The 16730-nt window shown below is 39.9% G+C and overlaps 1 protein-coding gene across 1 annotated transcript in view; it reads left to right on the forward strand.

Moving 5' to 3' along the window:
- Nucleotides 1-1979: 1979 nt before the first annotated feature.
- Nucleotides 1980-16730, forward strand: part of BROX (BRO1 domain and CAAX motif containing) — a 1162070-nt gene continuing 1147319 nt past the window's right edge. Inside the window, exon 1 of the mRNA XM_044057891.1 lies at nt 1980-2136. The gene's annotated coding sequence lies outside the window, so the exon portion shown is untranslated. The remainder of the gene's footprint in view (nt 2137-16730) is intronic.

A 16730-nucleotide genomic window follows, 5' to 3' on the forward strand; every position in this document is an offset into this window, starting at 1 on the left:
CCAGGCAGACAGATACTGGATCCCCTTTGAATGACACCAGAAGCGTAGCCAATTGTTGAAGTGAATCATTTTGTCCTTATATTTTGATATCATTCTGGGCGAAGGTAGGCTGCTTCTCAGGGCTAGGGTAATACCTGCTTGGGCCACATGATCCGAGAGCTCTTTCATGTCTCTTTTCATATAGTCCAGGAAGGTACATCTGAAGTCATCCACTCCAACATGGACAATGACAGAGTCATATTTGTACTTGTTGTGGAGTGACTTGAGTGCATGAGTTATGTGGTGGATCCCGTTCCTTAGAGATAGGCCACTAAGACACACTAATAAACCATAATATAAAATTTTAATAATAGTTAAAATAGTTAAAAATAGATAATAGATTTTAATAATATAATAAGTATTTTTAAACTATGGATATAAATGTATATTGTTGTGGCTGGTACATATGTATGAAATTTAATAGTTTTGAACAACAATATATGTTTATGTTTATATTTATATATTTTTATTTTTTATGAGTTTAAGAAGATGATAGTGACATGTAATGGCTATTAATTATATGAAATGTCTAAAGAATTGAATAACATTTATTATTTATATTTGTATATAACATGAAAAACATATAGATGTCAGTGAGATATGTTATTATACAGATATTGAACAACAAAAGTATTCTGAAATGCATATACTGACATCTTATGGTGAATATGGGTAATATCTGTTTAAGGTGAATTTTGGCACCTTTTTTTACATTTTAAATGATTGTTAAAACATCAATAGCTATTTGTCTGAAGAAGGGTATGGTTAATACCCAAAAGCGCTTACGAAAAGCTTTTTATACTGTTCTGCTTTTATATTATTGGAATAAAAGAAAAAACGTTTGAAATAGCTGTGGTGGTCTTTGAAAGTGTGTTAAAAGAAGTTTTACTGTTTCGTTCAAAGACCTTTACTCTGGAACTGCTTTTTTATTATACATAATTTCGATTCAGTGTGGCAGTGGACAAAAACATGGCCAGTGAAAATAATGTGGAATTGGACTATAACCCAAAACCTACATCAGAAGGTAAATGTTTATCTGATATGGAAGTAGCTTTCAAACGGTTATTAAAAGCAGAAGCGAATGCTTTACTGCAGTTCCAAAAGACTGATTTATTGAATGCCGAAAATAAAGAGCATGATACTGATTATACTCTTAAAATTATGCAACATACTCGTAAGATTGAAAATCTACTTAAGTTAAAAACCACACAGTGACAATGTAAACACATGGAGGCATGTCTTTGCTTTCATGTAGTGCCAAGAGGTCTTAGAATTCTGAAAATGCCGACATTTCGAACATTGTATCCAGAGCTTCTAGCCAAATGGCAGAAGCTCAATATTGAAACCAGCTATGCCTATATGAAATTGCTCATTGAACAATATACAATAATTGAAAATAATATTAATGATGAAGTGATTGGGCAACTAATGGTAATTAAATCACTTGTAAATGAAGCAGACTGTAATAAATTCTATGAAAACATGCATTCTCATGTAAACAATCTCGAACGCAAGCTGCTACTAGCAGAAAAGAAAAAACTTGAACGAGACCTAAAAGATTTTAATGTAGGTCATGTCTTCTCTTGGCCAAGAGAAGTACAGTGACTGGGGAGAGTTGGAGAGCGAGGACGTGGAGGTTATACCAAACAGGCTCAACTAGGTGACCAGTAGGAGGTTTTGAATGACATCAACACTTTCGGATTGCCAGTGGAAGAAAGAGGAAATCGACAAGATGGACAATATAAAACTAAGGCTTTAGTTAGCAGCTGTGAAGTCAAGCTAACATCAAATGCGGATCGATCTAAAGATAATGTAATGAAATCTAGTGCTAAACATATCAGCTTAGTAGAAGAAGAAGCGATAGCTTCTACATCAAGTCATGAAAATACCGGAAATCGCAACATATGAGACTGGGAATTCTAACGTAGATGTTAGAAGAAAGACAGTAACATCAGGTGCAACACAGTCTTTTTTAAGTCATACTGTCCATTCATTCCCATTTCCTATCAGGGAACCAAAGAAATGAACCCCGACAAAAATCAACAAGAAACGGAAGATGTCCAGAGAGCTGATACATCCACAGAGCAAAATACAGAAGTAAGTAACTCTGAACTAGTATTGAATTTATCTAAATATTCATTACAGACTCATGAGAGGACTTTGCTTAATAAAGGTCTTTCCTTTATACCTTCAAAGACTGCTGATATAACTGAATTCATTTTAGATGTCAAGAAATTTGTTAGGAGCATAGCTCTGAAAATGTTCTATAAAAATGAATCTGTAAATGATGCATTTGTTTTCAAAAAACCTAGTGTTTTTACACCTCATATACATCCTATGTTGGAAGCTTTTGAACAAGCGGTAGAAAGAGATTTAATAGAAATGTGGAATAACAAAACTGGGAATAGCCATAAGTTCTACAATTTAAGTAATGAAGAATATGAGGCTTTATATAGCCTTAGTAATAATGAAGAAATTATAATAAGACCCGCCGATAAGGGGGGTGCCATTGTCATCTTGGATAGACACTATTATGATGAAACAATGAAAATCATGTTACAAGAAGATGAAACATATAAATTAATTAATAAAGTTCAATTGAACAAAATAATAATATGCATAGTAATTTATATGACCTACTTATGTCAAATGTTATAGATGCGGATTTATATAAATATTTTTTGGTTGAGTTACCAACAATACCAACAATTAGAGGCCTTCCGAAGGTTCATAAAAATTTATATGAACCTAAAATAAGACCGATAGTCTCTAGCAGAGGGTGGCTGACAGAACCACTCTCTATTTATGTTGAAAATCAACTTAAAGAGCTAGTATGGAAAACAAGAAGTATAATTAGAGACACACAAGAATTCTTGAATACATTCAGTATAGAAATAGGAGATGGAATGAGTACATCAGATATATGGTTAGTAACCTTAGATGTTAAATCGCTATTTACAATGATTCCCAACAAGGAAGGACTTGAGTACTTAAGACATTTTCTATGTTATAATCATGTTAATTCTAACATCATAATGAAATGTATGATGTTACTAGAACTAATATTAGAAAATAATGTCTTTATATATAATGATGAATACTATCTACAAAAGCAAGGGGTAGCAATGGGAACGCCATGAACAAACTCATATGCTAACCTGGTAATGGCCCATTGGGAGAAGACCTATATTATAGATGCTGAATATGCCAACAGAATTGTATGCTACAAGAGATTTGTAGATGATGTGTTTTTTCTATGGAAAGGGACTGAAATTGATTTAATTAGATTTACAGAATATATTAATCAGACTACAGGTTTTTTGAGTTTTGAAGGCAAATGGTCAAAAACGGAGATTGAATTTTTAGATGTCTCTATTATTAGAGAAAATGAAACCTTTACCACATCATTATTTAGGAAGAACTGTAGAAAAAACAATTTACTTCATCGTACTAGCATGCATCCAGGACATATATTTCAAAATATAGTGATAAATCAAGGAAGAAGAATATCACATTAAACTAGTGAGGATACAAAATGCAATGAAACTATGAAGAAACTAAGAAATGAATTTCTACAAAGGGGATACTCTAGTAGAGAAAGTGATGCCCTAATGGACCCCCAAATTATAGATAGAAATGGAAAAGGGAAACCTTACTTTAATAAGAAGAAAAATCATACACTAGATAAAGAGAAGAAAGATATTAGACAACCCAGAACACAACTGAGGTTGAATATCCCTTTTTCTAATAATAATAATAAGGGCATACGCAAGGTCATTGATAAAAATTGGGCTATATTGAATATCAATGATGAAATAAGAGGTATTGTAGGACATAAACCTAGTTATAGTTATCGAAATAATACATTTCTGAAAAGGCTACTGTGTTATGAAGATAGTAGAAAAAAGAAAATTATATCCAATAGGCAAGGAACATTCCCTTGCAGAGGATGTAATCAATGCTCTTATATGATGGCAACAGATAATTTCACTCACCCAGATACAAAGAGGATGTATTATTTTAAGCACTATGCTGATTGCAAGACTAGCGACATAGTCTATTTAGATAGCTGTTTAAAATGTAAAAGTTTTTATATAGGTAAGACCAATAGGACATTGAGAGAAAGGGTGAGAGAACATATTTATGCAATTAATCGGGAAGATGAGACAAACGCATTGGCAGAACATGTATTAAATAATGGGTTAGACCATAAATTCAAGTTCATGGTAATAGGCTTAATTAGGAAAAATAATAGATTAGGGAATGTTAAGAACTTTACTGAACAGGAGGAAATTAGATGGATTATTAGAATGCAGTCTGACAAAGGTAAGGGCTTGAATGATAGGATAACCATCAAGCCGTTCCTTAGAGATAAGCCACTAAGACACACTAATAAACCATAATATAAAATTTTAATAATAGTTAAAAATAGTTAAAAATAGATAATAGATTTTAATACTATAATAAGTATTTTTAAACAATGGATATAAATGTATATTGTTGTGGCTGGTACATATGTATGAAATGTAATGGTTTTGAACAACAATATATGTTTATATTTATATATTTTTATTTTTTATGAGTTTTAGAAGATGATAGTGACATGTAATGGCTATTAATTATATGAAATGTCTAAAGAATTGAATAACATTTATTATTTGTATTTGTATATAACATGAAAAACATATAGATGTCAGTGAGATATGTTATTATACAGATATTGAACAACAAAAGTATTCTGAAATGCATATACTGACATCTTATGGTGAATATGGGTAATATCTGTTTAAGGTGAATTTTTGGCGCCTTTTTTGACGATTTAAATGATTGTTAAAACATCAATAGCTATTTGTCTGAAGAAGGGTATGGTTAATACCCGAAAGCGCTTACGAAAAGCTCTTTATACTGTTCTGCTTTTATATCATTGGAATAAAAGAAAAAACATTTGAAATAGCCGTGGTGGTCTTTGAAAGTGTGTTAAAAGAAGATATATATATGGATGGCAACCATTTCATGACAGTCTAAGGCCTGCACTGTTAAAAAGGCCATGCATTTGACATGAAACTGAGTTGGGATATATAAGCCACAGTGCAGAGAAAGGGGGTCACCATCTTTTCTGTACTGGACTATGAATAAATGTTTATTTAACATCTTTTAACCGAGTATGCAGACTGTTCCAATGAGGCAGGACTCCATTCAGTCATGACTTGAGCCTTAGAGGCCAAACAACACAACTAAACATACACAAGAATCATACCTCTCAACCTGTTAATGTCAGAAGTCTAGCCAAAGTCTAATATATTTGGGGGTGGGGGGGTCAAAGATTGGAACATACGGGGATCAGTTCAATAGCTCTGCTTGACAGAGGCCCAGTAAGTTGATCAATGGGACGGCGTGAGCCGACACACCTTGCCTAGGCTTATAAACGCCCTTCAGCAGATAGCCTAGTACCTACCTATGAACCTATTACATGTATGGTTATGCACAACCTATTATTCTATCTACTGTCGAGGTTTGTAGGGGCACTTTCATGTTATTTATGTCTGCAAAAGGAAGGAATGTGGTACAGGGAATGTACTTCTACATATAGATGTATGTATGTGTGTATGCATATATTCATAACAAACTCGCTGACCTCCATGAGGCGGTCCAATTAGAACCGGGCCATTCAACCCTGACATGCCTGGATCCATATTTCATACCCATGGTTCCTCCACCCCACCTGAGTTCCACATACACACAAACCATCCATTCCCCAGTTGCTATCCCAGCCATAACAATCCTCCACACATTGTCCTCTCCCCAGCATTAGGGACACTACCCGTATGTTGTCTCCACCCATGTATCATCAGGCTCTCCAAACCTTTTAGTCCTTGAACATACCTGCCCTGGCTTGTGTACTGGTCGGAAATCCAAACAACCCACAGTTTTTGGGTAGTCCCACCAGGGACTACCCTGTAATTGTTTGTAAGGTAGGCTTAGCAGGTGGTCAATGTTACTCCCACTGGTAGTATCCTGCTTGTGGCTTGAGAAGCAATGATTTGCTCACCCCTGCCCAGCTTGATATGACATAAGATGACAGCACTAAATAATACAGGTGTTGTTGTTGTTTTCCTTCTCATTCTTTTTGTATGCTTTATTGTCACGACGTTCATTCTTCATATATATATATATATATATATATATATATATATAATATCTGTACATACACATGCACATACATCTACATAATTATATACATTTCCTATACTGTTGGATGCCTGTGCTGGATGATGTGTTTGTGATCACAGCAGCTGAATGTGTATCCGCCATGGCTTAGTGGAACTCACGTCAACTATAGTGTGCAGGGTTGGGGGTTTGCAACCTGGCAGTGCAGATTGTTTTGCTAATGACCACAACAACAGCTTTTGCCTACAGGGTGACTAAGGCACTGTAGAAAATTTGTAGGCAGGTATGCGCTTGTTTGCGCAAAGCACAGCATTACTAACCTCTGGTTGCGGCATCTTGCACTCAGCCTCTACATTGCTTCATCAGTGTGGTACTGGCATACCGGCAGCCAAACAGGCTTACACCTGCTTGCTCCAGCATACACACGTGCAACATCATGCATTTTGTTCACATCTGTCAACCTGGGCAGTCGGACTGTATGCTTGTCCAATGTAAGCGGTGGCCCGGGATGCAGAACTCTACATTGACACCATCTACATATCCCAATTAATACTGGGGTGTTCACATTTATAGAGCGTAACAGACATAACATAGCTATGTCCCCCATTAATCATGGTTAGTTTATGTTGAACTGTTGGTATTATCTATACTTAGGTCAGGTTTACATGTCAGGTATGACTGTTGACAAAGGTCGGTTTAAGGTGAGGTAGGATTCCTGTTTCATAGGTCTGGGTAGGTTACATGCAGGTATTCAGGGTAGGTGTAGTTATTCCATACCTGTGTGGTACAGTAGAGGCAAATAGCTAGGGAGTAGGCAGGTAGGTAGTGGGGGTGACATTGTAACTGTATAGTAGCCCGTAGGTATAATTGGATGGGGAGCAATAGGGAAGGTATGTCAGATGTTGGGATTTGTATGCGAGGCAGGACAAGAGGTGTCAGTATCACTAGCTGATGTAGTGGTATAGAGTGTGAGGTGGGGGGTTGCAAGGTGGTGAGCCTGTGCTGCTCCAGGTGTGCTTGTGGTGTTCCTTCATGTGTTAGTTAAATGTGTCCTGTGGGACAGCTGTGATACTACATGTGGGTTGGGGTTCCAGATACTGGCAATATAGTGGGGGAAGAGGGTGTCACCTACGTGTACCAGTAGACATTAATAGAAATGGAACAGGGGCTGATAGGTATGTGGTGTGCATGGGGCACAAAGGGGTGTGTTAGTAGGGGGATTATCCAGGGATGTGCAGGATGGCTGCAGGGAAGGTCCACAGCTGGCCATGTTGACTATGACAACAGCTGTGCATATGCACTGCATTTGGTGTTTGCGTCAGACACTCACACCCCTGGATGGGGGTGAGGACTACAATAATACCTTGTGATGCCTATTACATTGACTTACATGCCTACAGTGGGGTGTTGCGACCATGTGTTCATAGGTGTTGTGTAGTGGGTTATGCAACAACACATATGGCTATACTGTACTTAGCCATGTAAACTGGACTGTGCTGAGGTGGGACCCATATCGGGAATGGCTGCCCATTAGGCGTAAGCATGCCTGTTGACTGTACAGAATCCACGGCATGTCCAGAGTTTGCTTCATACTATTGGTGTGTTCCTCTTGCAATCTGCACCTGTCTGGCAAATACCTGGGAACTGACACTATTAAATATAGACAAGTAATTGGGTTTAGGACCCCACATCCTTCAGCCGAGTCATGCTAATGCATAACCTATTATTCTATCAGCTTTCTAAGGTTGTAAGTGGAATATGTGCTTTCTGTCCCTATTTGTTCCCCCAATGGTTTAGGTTCTGTCCAGTGGTTTTGCTCTTAGGGGTTGAGAGGTATGGCCATAAGCTCTGCCCAATTCGCAATATTGCTTACATCCCCAGGGCATTCCTAATACAAGTGCACCAGCCAATACCTGCATGCCTAGGCCCATAATTGCATACCCATAGTTCCCCCACCTGCCCCTCCTCTACAGCACTCATCCTTACTGTGGTGCAGGTGGGGTCTAATCACACCACTACACACTTCCCACTCTCCACTTGTCAGGACCCATGTCGTATGTTGTGTTGATCCATGGGTCATCAGGCTTATACAACCTACTGGTCCGTGTACGTATACAGCCTGGTTGGATGAATCATTACAGGGACTGACTCTGATGATCATTAATTTTTGGGGTGTCCCACAAGGGAAATTGATGTCTTTGTTTCAAGATTAGACCTGGCAGGTCTCTCCCACTGGTAGTATCCTGCCTGTGGTCTGGGAAGCAGTGGTGTGTTTACTTGTATCGTGTGTTTGTATGTTTCACCTGTCTAGGTGGGGGTGGTTGCTGCTACGTTTTACATGTTTGTTGATTGGACCCCACACCCCCATTTGCACGGCCTGTGAACATATGTAATTCATGATTGCTGTATCATATCCTAGCTATTTACATGTGTATATTTACACACACGTACATTTATATATATATATATATATATATATATATATATATATATATATATATATATCTACATTACTATATACAGATATATCTGTATCTACATTACTATATACAGATATATCTGTATTGTATGCATACATGTATATATTTATATATTGCTGTCTATATATAGCTAACAACATATGGGTGTATGGGTGCCTGCATATGTATATATCTATATGTGGGTATGTATATGTATTCTGTCTCTGTATGTATACATATGCACTATGGAAAGGGAGAGGTATATCTCCATGTAGCTATGGGTAGATATACACACACATTCCTCTACATATATACATCTACATCTGGTTATTCCGTTCTTTGCCATGTAGATTAGACTTTGCTGCAGTGGGACTCATAGCGGGTGTGGCTGCTCGTTGGGCAATGCCTCTGCCCAATGAACACTTTTGCTCATATCCCTGGGGCTGTCCATATAGGCTCATACCAACCAACACCTGCACACCTAGACCCATAACTAGCTACCCATAGTTACCCACCCGCACCTCCTCTACAGCACCCATCCTTACTCTGGGTGCAGGTCGAGTCTGAACACACCACTACACGCTGCCCACTTTCCACTTATGGGACCCATGCCGTACGTTGTCTCAACCCATGGGTCATCAGGCTTTCCCACCCTTGTATTCCAGTTATGTACACACCCCAGCAGAATGGTCATTGCATTGGCTTCCTTAGGTTATATGTCAATTTTTGGGGCATCCCGCAATGGACGCTCCTGTCTGTGTTCCAAGATTAGATTTCACGGTGCACTCTGTAGCCCCCCCAGTTGTATTCTGCCTGTGGTCTGGGGAGCAGTGGACTATTTACATTGTCTGTGGGTTTGTGTGTATGTTTTCTCTGTCCTGCTGGGGGGGGGGGGATGTCATGCTTCATGTTACATGTTTCTTGCTTGGGACCCTCACTTCCATTGGCATAACCTGTGAACATATGTCATTCTTGTGTGCTGCTTCCTATCATAGCTGTATATCTGTGTATATCTACGCGCACACACACACACACACACACACACACATATATATATATATATATATATCTGCATATATATATATATATATATATATATATATATATATATATATATATATATATATATACATATATATGTATATATCTGCATACACACACACACACACACACACACACACACATATATATATATATATATATATATATATATACATATTGCTGCATATATATATATATATATATATATATATATATATATATATATATATATATATATATATATAAATCTATGTGGGTATATGGGATGTATGGCCTTGATTTCATGCATCTATTGTTATGATAGCTTAGTGGTTAACTACTGTGACTATCGTGTACAGTGTCCTGGGTTTAAGCCTTGCTGAGGCAGTTTATTTTGTTGCTGAGCAGAACTTGGCCTGTTGGATCCAGAGTGATTAAGGCACTTTACAGTGGTTGTAAGTGGCTTTGCTCGGGTTTGCACGACGGTAAGCACTGCTAACCTCCGGTTACATTTTCTTACACTCATTAACTTCTACTTTGCTTACTTTGTATAGGCAATGCTTACCCCCATGCAAGTGCACTTGGACATGGTTACTGCTGCTTATTTGTGAATAGACCTGCATACATGTGCCTTATTCATTATGACACTAACACTTCACATGTGCATTTCATGCAGTACTCCAGTTCACATTTAATTGTTATTCTGTAGGTTGTATGGCAAAATGATGTTCACATACAGATTTCCTGTGGAAATGAATTGTGCTGCAGTGGGACTAGATCCAGGAATGCCTGTTTATTAGGCGGATGCTCTAACCACTCCACTATTGCTGGTCTGTTTCATTTACATATAAATTCCTTGTTATCCTCTTCAGCGTTTTCAGATGCTTTAACTTTAGCTAGGCGATGGGCAAACCCACGCACCTATGGTTAGCTGTACTTGGGGTTTTAAAAAAATAAATAAAAGGGTTTCTTCATTTATTGGAATGTATTGTTGCTGTTGAACACATGGGGACTGTTGGTGGGGATATGCGGACACTTATGAGCAGTCTCGCTAATTTATTTACACATTCTTCTGTTCTACTTTGCAGGGGGGTGTTTATTCTGAGAGCTCTGTTCTCAGACACACCCCCTGCACTCGTCCATGCTCCATGTAGCATTAGGAGTTCAGGCAGCATGCCTTCATTAATATGCATGGCGTGCTGCCATCCTCCTCTTAACCTGCCGCTTCCGTGCAGGACTAGATTAGTCCTGCACGGAAGTTTAGTAAATCCAGGGGTAAGTGTATCAGGATTTGTGAAATAGAATAAAACATAATATATAGAATATAAGATGTCAATGAATAGTTTCAGGATACGTAAAACTTATTCTCCTGATAAAAGTTACTGATATGTTATAAGGTTTTTGACTGTTGATAGAAGAATGTCTTGACCTTATCAATATGATATGGAGCTCTAGTTGACTGTTAGAGTGTATTTTACATGTTTCAACCACAAACCAAAAAGCAATATTATTTTAACTACAAGAAAGACCAGTGAAAAACAGCTCTACTTTCCACCCAGATAAATTTATTGATAAAACCTTGTAATCTCATCTCTAGCGCCTCGGCTGTTTTTTTTTTTACTCTGTAAAGGCAACAGCCGAGGAGCTAGAGACAAGATTACAAGGTTTTATCAATAAATTTATCTGGGTGGAAAGTAGAGCTGTTTTTCACTGGTCTTTCTTGTGGTTAAAATAGTATTTTACATGTGTTTGCATTTCTTGAGGTCAGTTTCTTACCCCCAGATTCTCAAAAGCTTGCACAGAGTGCAAGATCGGTGCAGGAGCTTAAGCAGGCAAAATGTCTGCCGTGCGATCCAGGAACAGCCTGCAGGGGCGTGCACAAGCGCTCCTGCACTAATCCTGCACAGACTAAGCCCTGGTATGCAAATCACCCCATTTGCAGGAGAAATCTATGCAAATAAGGTGATTTTGCAATCCAGGAATCTTGCAACAGTCCGTGCAAGACTAGTGCTATCTGCAGAAATGTATTCGGTTAGTAACCGAGTACATTTCTGCAAATCCCAAAACGGAGCTGTGACAGCCCCAAATAAAGGCTGCATATCATGTAGTAAGCATGCCAATGGCCAAGTATAAGGCCATTGGCATTGTGAACAAAAAAAAAATACAAAAATCAACTTTTATTTCTTTTTAGCCGATCTCGGCTGTTTAAGTGTAGGGCAGTGGCGCGCAAATGGGATCGGGGATAATAAAATAAACCTAAAATAATTAGTCTAACTAAAATCACTATTCTGCCATGCACGTCAATGGCAGGCAGAAGACAACCCAGCCAGTGAGTAGTGGTTGCTAAGGAGGGAGGCTCGTTGTGAGACATGTAACTATGCATTAGCAGGCATTAGTGTGATTAAATAGTTAGGTAGGAGTTCAATTCCCAGACATGGTAATTGTGTGTGTGCCTGTCTGTCTGTCTGTGTAAAGTGCTATACTTTTTAGGGTAGTCACATGCCCTACAATTCAAATATTCAACTTTGGCGAGGCTGCTGATGTCATCCACCTAGTAATACGCCTCTGGGAAGCTGTCGCTGTAGCTCAATAATCTCTATAGCATGTCCTGTAACCTCCTACTGCTCTAGTGTGCTAAATTAGTTAGATAGCTGTTCTAATCCCAGACATGGCAAGTGTGTTTGTGTGTGTGTCTGTCTGACTCTATCTGTGTAGACAGCAATGCTTTTTAGGGTAGTCACACTCCCTACAATTCAAATGCTCATCATTGGCAAGGCTGCTGATGTCATCCACCTAGAAATACACCTCTGGGAAACTATAGCCCAGTAATCCTCCGTAGCGCATCCTGTAACTGTGTACTGCTGTAGTGGGATAGATTAGTTAGGTAGCTGTTCTAATCCTAAACATAGTAAGTGTGTGTCTGTCTGTGTAGAGAGTAATGTTTTTTAGGGTAGTCACACTCCCTACAATTCAAATGCTCATCTTTGGCAAGGCTTTTGATGTCATCCACTTAGAAATACACCTCTGGGAAACTGTAGCCCAGCAATCTCCATAGTGTGTCCTGTAACTGTGCACTGCTGTAGTGTGATAAAATAGTTAGGTAACTGTTTTAATCCCAGACATGGCAAGTGTTTGTGTGTCTGTCTGTGTAGAGAGAAAATACTTTTTAGGGTAGTCACACTCCCTGCAATTCAAATGCTCATCTTTGGCAAGGCTGCTGAGGTCATCCACCTAGAAATACATCTCTGGGAAGCTGTAGCCCAGTAATCTCTGTTGCACGTCCTGTAACTGCATACTGCTGTAGTGTGATAAATTAGTTTGGTAGTTGTTCTAATCCCAGACATGGCATATGTATGTTTCTGTCTGTATAGAGAGCAATGTTTTTTAGGGTAGCCACACTCCCTACAATTCAAATGCTCATCTTTGGCAAGGCTGCTAATGTCATCCACCTAGAAATACACCTCTGGGAAGGATGTAGCCCAGCAATCTCTGCAGTACGTCCTGTAACTGCATACTGCTGTAGTGTGATATTGAACTTTGGTAGGGTTCTATATTCACACGTGGCAGTTCTGGATGTTTTGTGTGTGTTTCAATGTCTGTGCAGGGAACAATGCATTGTAGGCTACTCACACTCAGTACATTTCAAATGCCCTACTTTGGCAATACTGCTGATGTCATTCATTGTGAAATAAACTTTTGGGTAAGGATATCTCCAGTAGTCCATGTGGTGCATCCCATAACAGCTCCATGCTGTAGTGTGATATGGACCTCTGTTCGGGATTCTATACCCACACAGGTCTATTGTGGATGTTATGTGTGTGCAGGGAGTAATGCATTTTAGGCTAGTCACACTCAGTACATTTCAAATGCCCTACTTTGGCAATCCTGCTAATGTCATTCATTGTGAAATGCACCTTTGGGGAAGGAAGTTGCCAGTAATCCATGTGGTGTGTCCTATAACACCTTCATGCTGTAGTGTGATATAGACCTCTGTTAGGGGTTCTATACCCACACATGTGGGTTGTGGATGTTCTGTGTGTGTGTCACTGTCTGTGTAGGGAGCAATGCATTTTAGCCTAGCCACACTCACTACAAGTCAAATGTCCTACTTTGCCAATCCTGCTGATGTCATCCAATGTGATATACACCTTTGGGAGAGACATACTCCAGTAATCTCCGTGTTGTGTACTATAACTGCATAGTGCTATAGTGTAATAAACTAGTTAGGTAGTGGTTCTACTCCCAGACATAACAGGTGTGTGTGTATGTAACTCATATCCTGTGTGGAGGGGGGGTATGAGTGTGTGATACCTGGGGCCCAATGTGAAGTGGGTTTTGCAAATTTCTTATATGGTGGCCCTAGTATATATCACAATGTCCACCATACAGGGATAACAGATGTGAAATAGCCAAGAGGCTGGAGTGCAAATCCAAATCCATACCCACACATGACATCAAGGCCAGGCAATCACAGTTAGCAACCCCAGTATTACCCAGAGAACACTCTCAACCCATGTCCCTCACACACACACACACACACACACACACACACACACACACACACACACACACACACACACATACCTAGGTAACAGCCAATATGGGGGTAGTACACTGCATATTGGCCACTGTTAGTAACTATGGAGTGATTGCAGTGGGCTACAGAGGGCATGGCACCCTGTCCATCTGTTCAATAGGCACATACTTGCAGACAGTGCACCTTTCCCATGTTCCCCACTGGACACCTGCAGCACCTATGGTGCCATCACATGTGACCCACAAAGGACATGCCATGCCTGAAAACATGTCCTGTATGGACAGATGCCACTGACACCAGGGAATGCTGTTAGCATGCTATCAATGTAGGTGCAGGGTAAACCTGTGGTCCATTACCAGTTCCCGTCACAGGTGGCCAGGACTGACACATCTGATGATAATCTGTGAACACAACATGGGCCAGACACCCCAGGTACAGTTCTACATGTCACTGTACATGCATGTGGGAGGTGTGCACATCCCAGACACCATCCATATCATGGACTAAGGAACACATACATGGCAAGTGATGCACAGCATTGGCCACACACAATATTCACCCAGGTGACTGGATAGGGGATACAATACCCACATTTGTGGGCAAATGCAAACATTACAGCCCTGAGCCACAATGCTGACCATTGTCATGTGGCCTAATACCAAGGTATACCCATCACCTAGCCCTGTATAGCCATCTGGAACAGTCGGCACCACACACCCGTGCAGAAATGCACCCATGAATGTCAGTACTGGCACCCTATGTGTGTGTTGTATGATGCATATGATCACATCCACACTCACTACAACCCTCATTGGCATACTGAACCATGCTGTCTGATGTCAGACACCTCCCCATACCCTTTGCCCATATCACCTCTGTATGACCCTTGTGGTGCATGTGATACCTGCACAGTAATGTGTTATGACAATCTCACTAGTGATGGGTTGTATTCCTGGCCCTGCCAAGTGTGTCAATGTATGTGCGTCCCTATGAGAATGTGGCTGTGTTGACGCTGGCACCTGTACATGTGGAGAGGCACGTGTACTACACCTACTGTATAGCTACCATATCCCTGTTGCAGATGTCACTCACCATCACATATACGTTCTGAGGGCTCCACAGCATGTAACCTATGTAGCTCATCCAATAACTGCATAGAAATGTGATAGCACTAAATAGCCATCAAGGGTTTGATACCCTGTACTGGTAGGTGTGTGACACAAACATGCCTAGGTTTTACTCTCCCACCCCTCCCTGACTTGTCTTTGCCTCTGTCTGCCTCTCACACTCCCTCTGGTGGATTTGGAGACCTACACCTGCTTTACTTAGGCAGCGGCATGTGTATTTTAAGTGATGCTCATGATCAGCTGATGGACTCTGCATGAATTGCAGCCCTCCACTAGCTAATTGCATGTGGAACAGCTGTGGTAACATTCCCATAGCCAATTGCATGGAAACACACTCCAGTATCTAGGAACATCATGTTGGTGTTGGTTCTTTTCATTCACTGTGAGCAGGAACTAGATCTGATGTTTGGCAAACAGCATCTCAGATGGATTGGGAATTTACCTCTAACAACATACACTGTGGAAACAGGGCAACACACGGGGGGGGGGGGGATGTGCCTGACCCGACTACAGACTGTAAGTGCTGCTATACTACATGTGGAGTAATGTTGGTTTAACAGTGTGCGTGTGGATATGGCTGCCCTACATGTTTTAATAAATGCCATGCCATGTCAGTTCTATGTTTATGAGGAATCCCCATCTGTAGGGTCATCTGCAGACTGGGCAGTGTATTGTGCCCTTGGTTTTATGTGTTACCCACAGAGCATGTATCTGTAAACTTCAGAAGGTAGTGTGAGGATTGCAGTCTGTAGATGGTGAAAGCCATGACAGTTACAGACGTCATATCCCTCATAGGACATATGTTGCAACAAACCCTGTTACAACAGTAAATGTATGAGGTTATCACAGCAACATGTCAATATTAGCCCTGTGTATGTGCTTTCAGCCACAACTCTGTCAACCTTTGTACATATGTCGTGCATTAAGAGGTGCAAATGTGCTGTACACCATCATTAGTGTCATCATATTGATAACAAGCCAATGAGATATCAGACTGCTACACATGTTATGTACAGTAGGGGTTATATTTGATGACATAACCTGGACATTCTGTGGTTGTTTGTACAGTACTGAGGTCTGTGTACCTATGGTGAATGTTGACAGTGTGTGTGTGTGTATTGTTAATATCTCACAAAGAAATGCAAACCACTCTGTGCTGCTGCCTCAGATAAAGTCCACAGGCATGAAATGATCCAAAGTAATGGTAAGAAGACAGGTTTATTACTCAAGCCAGTCAAGACAGTCAAAAAGCATAAAAAACATATAAATCAGGTAAAACACAACTGTAGTGTATCCAACACAGTCAAGCGCTTTCGTCCTGCTCTAGGACTTCTTCAGAACTGTGTTTGCTAAAACCCACTCCCTCTTTTTTACTAACAA

The sequence above is a fragment of the Protopterus annectens genome, chromosome 1.part2, assembly GCF_019279795.1.
Source record: "Protopterus annectens isolate FY-2018-M chromosome 1.part2, PAN1.0, whole genome shotgun sequence".
Classification (NCBI taxonomy): domain Eukaryota; kingdom Metazoa; phylum Chordata; order Ceratodontiformes; family Protopteridae; genus Protopterus; species Protopterus annectens.